Below are 13,130 nucleotides of genomic sequence, written 5' to 3' on the forward strand. Positions count from 1 at the left end.
GCAACGTAACACAACAAAAGAACCTGATCAATAGTTGTCCTACTCGATGGTTCGGAATGAGAAATCAGAGAAAGCTCAGTGCCAATCGATTCTTATCACGCTGCATCCTTTGTATTGCTGGTTGTTGGCTATTAACTGTAAAACCCAGCAGGGGTATGAGTTTTGATGATTTCATCTAATCCTAATTATGAGTACCACTCTAGCTGAAGGGGCACATGATGGGATTTTCTTCATCTGCGTGTAATGTAGTATGGTCCGAAATCTGCTCGGTTCTGACACCACTGACTCTGTCTCTCTATGAAATTTCCTCGTTAAGAGTCGGTCAGCTTGCCCCCCTGCTGCATGTAGCCGCTGCCATGCAGTCATCATTAGTGGAGACTGGTGCTGTATGTGGTGTGTGCACCACAAGCTTCTTCAGGAGGCATTTCCTTCATGGGGCTGGATCTCAAAGAGCACTGCTGGTCAACCGTGGAGCCCAGAAAGACGCCAATCTGAGCTGTCTGCCCACCGGGAAAGAAAAACATTTGTTAAATCTTCTGCACCTGGATTGGTGTGAAAATATTTTTAAAAGATTTTACTGAATAGAGTTCACTGTGATTTCTACTGGAATACCTGCTTCACTTAAAATCATTCCCAATTAAGATGAATAAACGATTTAAGGTTTTCTTTTGTGACGAACATTTTGGAAAAATACCCAAAATTATTAGTTATTCTGTTTGAGGGGTGGGTTTATGGAGTTAATGGATCTAAAATTGACAGTAGGTGTGAGCATGTGTGTGTGTGGGGGTGTGTGCGCGTGTGTGTGGGGGTGCGAGGAGGGGGTGTGCATGTGTGTGTCTGCGTGGTTGCTTATCTTGTATGTCTCAATTTTATTCTGGCAACCTGTCCAGTATGTATCCTGCCATCACATGAGGATCACCCATGATAGGCCTCTGCAGGAATAAATGGGTAGATGGTAAATCATCCCTTGTAATTAAAAAAGTATTTCATAGCTGCTGTTAGTGCTACGTACAATGATTTTGCCAAAAGGATGATATTTTGTCTTTTATCAAATTTTACAAGATTGGATCACATGGAAGGAGGGATCTGTGGCCATTTCTTTTGGCACCATCAATCTAGTTCCTGCAAATTCATGAGTCATCCAGTGGCAAGTGAGCATCCCACGGATAATGCAATAGTATGTCTGGTCAGTTATCCCTATTGTAGGTTCCTAAATAATGAAGCCATAAGCTTGACGCTCTCCGTACTTCCCCTTCGGTCCACTTGATAACGAAAACGACGAAAAACCAGACTGGGTCCTCTTGATAAAAGTTAACGGTTTACTTCAAAAATAAAAACGGTACAAAGGTTACTTTTCCACAAAAAAATAATAGAGTAAACTAAAGGTCTTAAGTGAGAGAAAAAAGTGAGATAGAAAGAGAGAGAGAGAGAGGTCAAAAAACTGTGTGGCTCCACTCCAACTGCCCAACCAAGTCCCCCTAGCCACACCCTCAAATCCTTAACTCCAATTACCTATGCAAATTTACAAGAAGACCTTAGTAATCCAATATAACAGATTAGTATGAAATAGAGATACAATTTGTAATTATTTTTCTCCCAATAAACAAGTTACCATAAGAAATATAAACATAATTTATACTAAAGATCTGAATGAACTAAAATTCAATTTAGGCTTCTACACCTATACTGGCCAAATGTTTTGGATCATTAGCCTGGTAAAATACGAAACCAAGAACCACCTTCAGTTGTCAGGTAGAAGCAGATTTCCATCTAAAAAGTCTATCATTTATACCAGAAAAGTTCTCATGGGATTTGAAGGATTAAAAGGCCAACAGCATCACAGATACTTCACTGCACTTAACGGTAAGGACGAAGAGTTTTTCCAAATATTCATGCTTTGTTTTATATCAAACCAAGCTGGAGTGCTTGCTGCCAAAAAGTGAAATCCTGATCTCATCCGACCAAACCACACAATTCTGGTTGAAGTTCAAGCAGAGTTTAGCAATTTTTATGTTTGTGGTGATGGAAAGAAAGAAGGTTTTTGTTTTTGCACCTCCAAACACTGATATAACATGAAACACATCAGTTTCATGTTATATTTATATTTATACCTTATGTCGTATACATTCCTCAGGTAAACAACAAATAATTTACTACCAATTAAAAATTCCCAAACTCACTGATTACTTAAAAAAAGTAATGTATAAATAAAAAATGGTTTTGTTACATTTATTTAAAATGGGTTCATTAGTTATATGAAAAACTGTGCCACTGGTGATTTTGCTAAAAAAAAAAAAAAGATATCTCAACATTAAATTTGTTTTCCCTACTGAATAACATTACACAAATGAAAGATTATATTAACTGGGTTAGGTAAAACTTTTGAAATGAAATATGAATTTATTTTAAAGTATTTTAGCAAATTTGTACCACGTATGCCAATAAATGTGGAAGGCCTAGAGTCAACAAGAGAGACTGAGGTGCGTGACCAGTCCAAAACTGTAAACACTAGAAGTCTAAGGCAAATGTAAAGACGGATTTCAAACTACACACCCTTTAGTGAACCTCCAAACCTACTTTCTGCAGACCTTCTTCCTGAAACTGGCATTAGCATAAATCTACAGTCCTTAGAGGTAATGATGGTGTAAAATTATGGCTGCCTCAGCACACCTCACAGCCCTCTCTGCTATCCCTCCCTTTGGGGTCCAAGGCCCCAGCCTTCGATTGAGATCATCTCCCTGCCTTGGTTCTCTCCACTATCAGCCTTCCTCTTTGCCTTCCAGTCCCACTCAAAGGGAATGTGTAACTGAATATAAAATGGAGTGCCCTTCTTTCAAGGACCACAGCTAATGAGACGTTTTGCCTTGAAATCCAGGCTGGATGGAGGAGACCCGGTGGGAAAGGCCTGAGATGATAGCCGCCCTGTACGTCAGGTGTGAGGGTGCTAAGATCCCCGTGTGCTGAAAAGAGAGAAAGGTGGTTTCTAAGTACAGTGAAATGAGCTTTCATTGAACCACCTCTGTTCTGTTGGTCACCTAGGGCCGTCATTGTGAATCCAAGAGTTGTGTGATCTGTATCTAGGAGCAGAACAAGGGCCTCCTCTTTTGCATACATATGTTAGAATCCCTGAAAGGAAAGCCCAATGGCCTCGCTGGGAATTAGGAAGTGAGGTGACAATTACATTTGGATGGAAGAAAGCAGACTGTAGTGGGTGTCCGAGTGAGAAGAGGAAGGATGGTGCATGGAGAGATGGAGCAGTGACTCAAAGAGACCAGCCCATAGAAGCAGGTACACTTGACAGTTTGCAGATCGAGGATCATCCAAGACTCTCTGCATGGGTGCAGCGATGAAAGGAATTGTCCAAGGGATTCTCCTTTTAATCAGGGGCCCCAAGGAGAGAACCTTGCAGTCGACGGGCCCCCGGCCGCCGCTAGCCACTGTCATGCTAATGAAAGAGGCTCAGGGTGTGAATGGAGAAGCTAGCTTGTTTCTTGTGTGCTAATTAATGCATGTGTCAGGTGTGTGTAAATGTGCGAGTGAGACTCTCTATGCATTTTAATGAAGTGTCTACTTGTGCCTGAGCGTGTATGCATGTCAGTATGACGGGGATTTGAAGCATGGAGCGAGACAGACGTGTGACCAAAGAGTGAGTTCAAGAGTGCAAAAATCAGTGGATGCATCAATATGACGTTTGTACTGATTTCAAGGATATAAAGCTCCGATTTTGAATTCTTCTTTAATTGAGGTCAAATTATAACTGCCAAAGAAGAAAAAAAAAAACCCACCATGAAAAGTTTCAATATATGTTTTAGAAATTCCAATAAACTATGACATAATTAATCAGTTTTGTTTAACTTCTCCATCTATAACCTGTCTTGCCGATGTGATTTTTCTCAAGGCATGCCATGTATTGACTGGTGTTTATCAGCCATCTTGTTTCACCCGTGCAGCAAAAAAAACAAAACAACTTCCTTCACGACATGTTAGGGGAGTAATTTCCAGACAGCCCTTTCAGTTTACTTCTTGTTCCCACGGACACAAACATGGGGGGACTTTTGGATGGCCTCAGGCACAGCATATGGCCTTAGGCTGCAGTATTGTCTAAGCTGTTTGGGCAAGCTAAAATAATGCCATTGTTGCATGTGCCTCTCAGACAAGACATAGGGGAGTGTGTCAGAGTAAAAAGGGAGAGCCATCAAAGTCTGTGACCTTTTAATTTGCTGGTGGCCTCTCCCACAGACGACCGTGTCTGCCATGCACAGCCCAGTCTGTGATTCGAGACTCTTCCAATCCCACTGGTGTTGACAAGAACCACGTGTCCTGGATTTTATTTGACTGACCTCCCTCACCGAAACAAATATTTTTAGCAATTGATAAAAAAAAAAAAAAAATCTCAATCAGAGTGAGGAAAATTTTTTGTTGATGAAATGGAGAAAATGCTCATACCTCAAGAAACGTATTACATTTTGCCTCATTACAACCGTGAACTATAATGTTCTTTTTAGGATTTTATATAAAGTCCAACACAAAAGCAGATGATAAATGTGAAGGTAAAGGAAGAGGTAAACAAATACATAGTTTTCAAATGTTTTTACACATAAAAGCATGATACACATTTATATTCAAACCCCTATTATACTACTCCTAATGAAATTCAGTGTTCCGACTAATTTAACCTCGATAGTGACTTGAGAACAGCAGTGAATAAACAGCATCATGAAGATCAAGGAACGCACCAGGCAGGTCACAACAATGTTTCAAAATCTCACAGAGCATCGTTTGAGTCTTCACTCAGAAGTGAGAGCAAGATGGCACCAACCAAAACATAACCATATACCTAAACATTAATGCCGTTCTGCAAAGGGCATTAATGAAAAAAGTAACCATGATGAGAATTGTAGAGATCTACAGCTCATTTGGGAGAATCTGTTAACATAAAAACCGTCAATTCTGCACTCTACAAATGTGTCCCCTATAGTGAAGTGGCAAAGAGAAAGTCATTGTTGAAAATAAGTCGTAAGAAATCCATGAAGGCCATGTAGGATGCATAAATGTGGAAAAAATAGGTACTCTGTTGTAGGGCAGACCTTGACATAAGCCTGAACACACAATTCCAATGATGAAACAGCATCATACTGTGGAGATGCTTTTCTCCTGACTGACACTGAGGTTTGGTGTAGATGTGCAAATCTGGGAGAGGCTAACTCTTACACCTAGAGGAGTAGGGAGTCAATGATTGTAACGTGATAAAAAAAGTAAATCAATTGATTTAAAGAAAAGAGAAATTAGTTCATGTTTCCAATGAACTCAGACATGTACTGTATTTTCTGCACTATAAGGCGCACCTAAAAACCTTCAATTTCCTCAAAAACCTACAGTGCGCTTTATAATCCGGTGTGCCTTATTTATGGACCAATATTGAGCCACAACAGGTCTAGCAACTACGGTAAGCAGCCGCCGACTTCATTTTCGCCCATAGAAGAAGAAGCGCGCTGTGCATGCTGGGATAGTTGTCAGAACGCTGGGGAAAAGAGACAGAGACTGCGGCAGCAGCCAACATCCACATTTGTAGAGTACGGATCAAATCATGTCCCGTATTATGGAACAGGTGGAAACTGTAACTGTAGCATCTATTCTATGCACCTTATAACGCGGTGCTCCTTATATATGAAAAAAGTTTTAAAATAGGTCATTCACTGAAGGTGCGCCTTATAATCCAGTGTGCCTTATATTGCGGAAAATACGGTAATTACGTGCATGTTCACCAAGTAAGTCCCACTATGAAATCTGATTCTCTTAAAACCGTAGCTTACTATGGGTGACTGTCTCGCTTCTTGGCTGGAAGACACACCACAGGTCCCTCCCTACTGTATATGTGGTTCCACAAGTACTGCCTTGCATTCTCCGCCCTGCCCCCAACCTTGTCCACCCTGTAAAGTGCCATTATAAAAATGTCAAGGGGTCCCTCTCTCTGTCAAAATCATGTGCCATTATGCAAATCACTGTGTGAACACACATTCTCAAAGATTTACATAAGCTATATGGACTATAACTTAAAGGATAATGCAGAACTAATTCAAATAGGTGTTATGTGGAAATTTTCTTAAAAGTAAAAAAAAGATAATTTTTTATCTTCAGTTTAAATTTTTTAGCGTTATACGTTTACTAAGTTTGTGTTTTTAACAATAATTTATATGGTATTTTCTTTATTATAAGAGCGTAAAACAAAGACTTTTAAGTAGGGATGTACTAATCAGGCAGTTTTTGTTGACGTCTGACTTGTCTATTCTGTTTTTGACGCTTCCAATTTTTTTCCTGAATTACTGTGACACATAAAGGAGAACACGTGCTGTAGGTTTTACTTTTTTTAACTTTTTATAGAGAGCAGTTTTTATTCCAAAAGAAACTGAAAGAATAAAAAAAAAGACACTTTATGTATTAAAACATATGTGCCTAAGCTTAATTAGACTTTTATTGATTTAAAAACAAATCAAAGTTAATTCTTTTCACAGATGCATTATTAGATAAAACATGTTGGGAGTTTTTAGTCTTGATGCATAACAGTCTTGGTGAATCAGAAAATAAAATCAGATTTTTTTGTTTTCAGAGGCAATAAAGATAAAGCAAAAAATTGAAAGATGCAGGACTCTGACTATTTCACTGGTGCATTATGTAGTTTAATATTAAGTAACAGAATAAAAAACAAGCAACAGTTAAAAAATATATATTTAAAATTAAAATGTGACTGTATGCAGATCTGCTTAGCTTCCAATTCAACAGAAGTCAGACTCATGCTCAAGTTTGAATATATTCAAATCAAGAGGATTTTCCATCACTGATACATTTTATTGAAAAGATCACACAAGGAAGGGTCTAGTGGCAGTACCCTCTCAAATTGGGTAGAGAGTGATTTTCTGAGTGACTATTAGACAGAAGCTTTTATGTGATTGGATCCATTTTACATTTTCTAACTCTCTTTCCTTTTTGCTGGCATTAAATGTCTGTGTTTGAAATGTGATGTCTGCAGAGGAAATGGAGACAATGAGAAACGAAGGTGAGAAGGCTATAAGAGGCGGAAATGTGAAATTCTTTTGGTAGAAAGCATGAAGGTGCCTGAGACAGAGGTGAACCCTGTAATGTACCCATTTGAATGTTGAATCATCCATTTACCATGACTTTCACTGCGTCGCTGTTTGACAGAGTTCCTCGTACGAAGAGCAATAAAAAAGGTTCTATGTGTATACTTCTTTGGACTTGCACAAAGGCGCAATGTGACATTACAGAAAATCAAGAAAAGAACAGCTAACTTCCCCACTCTGTGTGACACATTAGGGTATCGACGTGGTCTAGCGAAAGGCGTAAGAGAAACAGCAACCAGGGCCTTCTGTTTTGACGGCTATAAACTAGAACATTGTTCCATTGTTTGCTTCCCATAGATGCAGTTTGAGTGGCAGTGAGTGTGGCGTACGCTGACATGTAGAGCTGCTTCACATTTCCTCTAATTGCTCCGTGTTGCCCGAGCCTGGCACACATGTAGAGCATGGTGAGAGGCAACTCCTTTCAGGTCGGAACAGGAGGTACTGTGTTTTGGCATACAAAGAAGAAAAAAATGCAGCCATGAGGGGGGTAGACAAATAACAAGAGGAGTAGGAGGAGAAAAGCACAAAGGGGAAGCGTTTTATCATTTCTGACTGAGTATTCTGAAGGACAGAGGTCGACGGCCCTGTTTCTGCAACTCTGCTGTAGACTAAGGTCTGGCATTTAGCATCAACCTACATACGGTGGTAAAAACAAGTGCTGAACACATGAAATTCATTCTAATAGAGCTATTAGCAAAAAATAATACTAGATATCGCTGCACAACCCAAGTAATTCAAACCTAAAAAGAAATTATATAAATGGCAGAGGGGCTAAGTAATTGACACACAGTGATTTTTTTAAAGCTTATTTGGTCATGGTAGCTTGAGGAGGACTAATGCATGGAGAAAGTGTTCGCACGCTTAGTCCAGGCATGATTTGGACCCATTCTTCAGCACAAATTGTCTTCAAATTTTCAATGCTATTTGATCATGAATTCTTTCCATCAATTTTCAATTGGGATGATTGCCGTTGCCATTCCAGCAGTTTTGTTCCTCTGTGATTGGCTGTTTATTTGTATCAATGTCTTGAGCAAAAAAAAAAAAAAAATCACCCTGGTTCATCTTAGGCCTCTGATTAACCCTGTACATTTTTCCTCAATTCAATTTAATGAGGAATTGCAGTACCGTATTGCTAAAGACAGTCCGACTGTATGACGTTCCCGTCTCCAAACTTTATGTATGTATTTATGTATTTTTTTAATACTTTCTTTTGACCAGACCATTTCTTACCAGTACTTCAATGGCTTAATGTTCAAATGTTCAGCAGCAAACTTTAAGGCAGCTTCGAAATGCTTTTCCTTCTGCAGTGGAGTCTGTGTGCAGCAAGTTCTCACAGTCAACATTGTGGTTGAATGCATTGTTTAGAGTTTTCATGTAAGAACTGCAGCTTATGAATCCTGGTCTTTCTGAACTTCATTGCAAGTGGAGCTCCGCTTTTGAACAAGCTTCTTGATTATTTTTGTTATACTTCTAAAAAGCACATATACATTTTGACAGCTCACCGAAACATGCACAAGTATAGAACTGTGTCTATAATGTTTTTTTTTTTTTAGATATATCATTTTTATAATACATGTTCCACCTGTTCTTCCACCTTACATATCATTTGTGAACTTTGTTTTGATTTCTTTTTATGTGTTGGAAATCTTGGCATTTTACTGGTGTCTGCTCTAAATTCCATGTCAATAGCAAGATTAAAAATACATTTATTGATAAAGACATTGATGTTTTCAGTACATTTTTATCCACTTTACATGTCACTCAAACGCATTTTGTCCGTCAGCAAAGAAAGTCAGTTTTGTGGAAACCGCCACAAACGCAGAAACAAAGGAAGGGGGGCACAATATAGTGGCAGACACAGCGTCACTTTTGATTCATGTTGCGCTGCGAAGTATTGAGATTGGAGAAAATCCTTGCAAGGGAGGAGGGAAAAAAGCCTCTATCCTTGCTGATGCTATTTTAATTAAATAGTTGCTAGGTTACACATTGCAGAACGACAGAGGTAGGTGGTGTGGCACAGGCGTCTGGGCAAGGGGAGCAGTGTGTGTGAGACAGCACATGTCCCTGAACAATGAAAACACATCCCCCTTTCTTTTTCCACACCCCAATTTATAATAAGGATTTCAAATGTGAGACATATTGACATGAACTACAGTGAGAGCGATTTTACGCTCCCTAAAACTCTCTCCTTCGCCGTCTCCCCGTATCCGTCTGTCTTTTTCATTATTTTCTCACAGATCTGAAGACGGGTTGGTGGTGGGGGGGGAAAGCCCCTTTTCATCATGGTGACACTGCTTTTCACCTCCGCTGGTGACTGGTGCTCCCAGTGCACGCCGGGATCCCAGACATCGCAGAATGCCACGGGGCCCCGTGTGCCCTGGCAACTACCTCGGCTTTTTTTTTACTGCCTCCTCCCAAAACATCCTCGTGAATGTACAGACACACCTCCTCCAGTTTCTACCCCGAGCCTCCATCCAAAGCAGCTCTGGCCACACAGCAGCTCAGGCAGAGCTCTGATGGAGATGGACTGGAAGAGAGGGGAAGAGTTCCTTGATGCTGGAAATAAATCTGACAGGCCCCACCGGATGAGGCCGAGCCTAATCTTTTTTCACTGACTGAAGGGTGTGTGCATGTAGAGGAGTTTTGTCTTTTTTTTTTTTTTTTACCCAACATCACTTTCTTTATTTTCAACACCCCCTCTTCATCTCAGCCTTTCTTTTCTGTGGCAGTGCAGATAATGCCATAATTTACAGCCATGCATTGCAGAAGATGAATGATAGTTGCTTTTCTTGCTTGGGATGCATTCACCTTTACCAGATAATAGCCCTTTTGAGAGAATAATAAAAGGAAATGTCTTATTTTTATATTACGTTTTCATTCTAACGCTCGAGAAGTGAAATGTAATTTTCAATCTTTCATTTAAAAACAAAGTTGATGGTTATGAGTGCGCTCCTTTTTTCTTTAGATATTCCTCTTTCATATTCTTCAGTGGAATATTATAAAGGTAAAAAGTTTTTTTATGTTATTCAATCATTTAAAGTCTCTGGTGCATATAAGAGTATGCCTAAAAAGGGTAATTTTGCACACACACACAAATGTGTAATGCTTAGCAAAAGAATTAATACTTATGGAACATTTTTTATACTTCTCACATCACAACTACTATCTTTAGTAGAAACTATATAATTTAGATTGTTTTTGTGACAGACCAACACAAAGCAGTGGATAATTATGGAGAGGAAATAAAATGATATATATCTTTCAAGCTTTTTTTTTTTTTTTTTAAAAAAAGAAAAACAAAAAAGAAAACTCTCTGAAGTCAGCTAAAAAGACTGTCAGTATGAAGCCCTCAGTGGTTTGTTGGAGAACATTAGTGAACAAACAGCAGCATGAAGACAAACAGGTCAAGCTGTGGAGAAGTTCAATCCATTGTATGAAAATGGAAAGAATATGGCACAACTGCAAGCAAAGCTGCCCACCTAAGCTGAAAGTGTTTCCAGGGGGGCATAAAGCACTGAAATTCAGTACTGGAATAAAGCAGAAAGATTTGCCCTCTGCAGTTTTCCATAAGACACATAACAAAAAGACTAAAAATGAAACTGAATGAGCTCTAGTCAAATGAAACCAAAATTGAACATTTTGGTTTAGATGCAAAACGCTAAGTGTGGTAGAATGCTCATACCCTAAAAACACCATGCTAACTGTGAAACATAGTGGCATCGGCTTTATGCCTTTTTTCAGCGAGGACCAGGAAGCTGATCAGAGTTGATGGGAAAATGGATAAAGCTAGACAGATGTCAGTGTTGCCAGAGTCTGCAAAAAACTCCAGACATTAGTGGATGGTCACCTTCAAGCAGAACTGCAATCTTAAAAATCCAGCTAAGGATAAAATCGAATGATTTTGATCAAAGCATGTCCATGAGTTAATGTGGCTTCGGCTGAACCACATTAAAAAATGATTTTTTACAGACACTCTGTTCAGTTTAAATGAACTTATTCTATGTTTTTTTTTTATGTGCAAAAATTCCAGTTCATAAATCTGCAAAACTGGATAATATTACCTGGAAGACATATTTACTTTATACTTTTATCACTCAAAACCACAACAAAATATGTTTAGGTTTGTGTGTGTAACATCAAAAAATGTGAAAAACCTTAAGGGTCATGAATGCTTTTGCAGCGATGTTAATTTACCAAAAAGCATCCAAACTTTAAATATAAAGAACATTAATCTGTCCTTGATGTATCTGACCCCCACCCCAAAAAACAATTTACACTCTCATGTCTTTCCAACAGAGAATGCTGCTGGAGGGAACGGACAATCAACATGTGTCTGCAGCGCGACAGGCTTGTTTCTGAGTGTCCAGGGTCAGCCTCCCAAGGGACCGCTCCAAAGGACTGCAGTGACCTGCCAACACTTCTCCCCTGACATGCTGCAGTGAGAGGTCAAAGACAATGTCTGAGGCGGCGGCGGATCAATGTGTGACCTTCTCACTTATAATCAGGATTAGGGCAATTGACCCATTCAGATTTTTTCTAATGTTCTGAAGATGATTTTATTTTTCAAGGAAATGTGATGCATTGCTTTGATGTAACGATAACTATTTAAGTTATATTAAAGAAGTAATTTGTTTCTTGTGAGGCAAGACCAAAGATATGAACAGAGGAAAACAAATATTGTAAATGTGTTCCTTTACCAATATCAACAAGGTAAAACTTTGTATGTAAACTAAGCTGATGAACTAATCTATCTAGATTTTTTTTAAAAATCAGCAGGTGGACAAATAAATTTAGCTGGTCTATAGAACTAAGATTAGTTTTATATGTGTTCTATTTCACAGTTTCCTGAGACACCTGACAACGTGAATAAATCAGAAACATCAGCTGGCTTTAAAGCTATGTGAACCAGAGGTTTAACTACTACATGAATGCAAGTTGCATTATTTTCCTAATAAGATATAACAGTGAAAATGAGCTCCAACAAGCTTGAAGCATGTAGAGGAGAGAAGTGGGGGAAAAAAGCAATTGCCAGTTCCACATTTTTCTTAAAGTGTATGAGTAGAACAATATGATTTTTAAAAAAAATATATATTTATTTTATTGATATTATATTGACATTGGAGATACCTAAAAAAGGAAACCCCCCTAAAAAGGCAACACTATGTGCACACTGCAGCACCTTTGTTCTAGTTTAAGTCCCGCATTCACTAAAGTGCCAAAAATCCTCCTAATGAACGGTCATCCGGAGTGCTGCATAAACGACAACAACATCACACAGCGTTCCATATCAAAAGATCCCATCTACTCTCATCCTTCCACTGGCTCAATCCGAGGCCCGTTCTCTGGACACATTATTACTGTCATCATTTTAACATGAAAGGGAGGAAACAAGTGCTGCACCACTACCAAGGAGACACCTTGATCCCAGAGCATTTGCATTCGCCACCTTGTTCCGCCTGATGTATGAACGAGTTAGCGCTGGGCTCTGTGATTGGCCGGCGCTGAAATGCAGAAGCAGGCACTATGCTAATGCTGCATATGTTGATACCCCTCCCCCCCTTCTTCCACACTGTGTCACACTCAGGCGGTGGCACTAGAGGGCAGTCCACCCTGTTGCTTTTTGTTGGGGAGGAGGCAGACACTGTTGGACTCACACTGAGGGAATGATCTTTTAAAATAATTTTGTCATTTTTGTCAATTCCATGAAAAATTAGCTAGGGATTTTTGGAAATCAGTGGTTTGACAATTACCTCTGGGCTGGACAGTTTATCCTCAGTCGAGCACTGGAATGGAAAACTCGTCAGTAGGTTTTCGTCAACTGGAAAACTTTGTTAGTTTATGCAATGTGAATATACATTGCAAGAACTAACAGAGGTGGGCAACAAGGATGCTTTCCAAAAGCTTTTAAAGACAACCTTTTATTTTAAAGAGATAGGACAATGCTCACACACACACACACACCCACACACACACACACACACACACGCACAC

The 13,130-nt window shown here is 39.3% G+C and overlaps 1 long non-coding RNA gene across 1 annotated transcript in view; it reads left to right on the forward strand.

The window, feature by feature from the left end:
• LOC108166550 (uncharacterized) overlaps positions 1-11,900 on the forward strand; it is a 39,148-nt gene extending 27,248 nt beyond the window's left edge. The window contains exon 2 of the long non-coding RNA XR_001776901.1: positions 11,436-11,900. This is a non-coding gene — a long non-coding RNA (uncharacterized LOC108166550). The remainder of the gene's footprint in view (positions 1-11,435) is intronic.
• The last annotated feature ends 1,230 nt before the right edge of the window (positions 11,901-13,130 follow it).

The sequence above is a fragment of the Poecilia reticulata genome, linkage group LG9, assembly GCF_000633615.1.
Source record: "Poecilia reticulata strain Guanapo linkage group LG9, Guppy_female_1.0+MT, whole genome shotgun sequence".
NCBI lineage: Eukaryota > Metazoa > Chordata > Actinopteri > Cyprinodontiformes > Poeciliidae > Poecilia > Poecilia reticulata.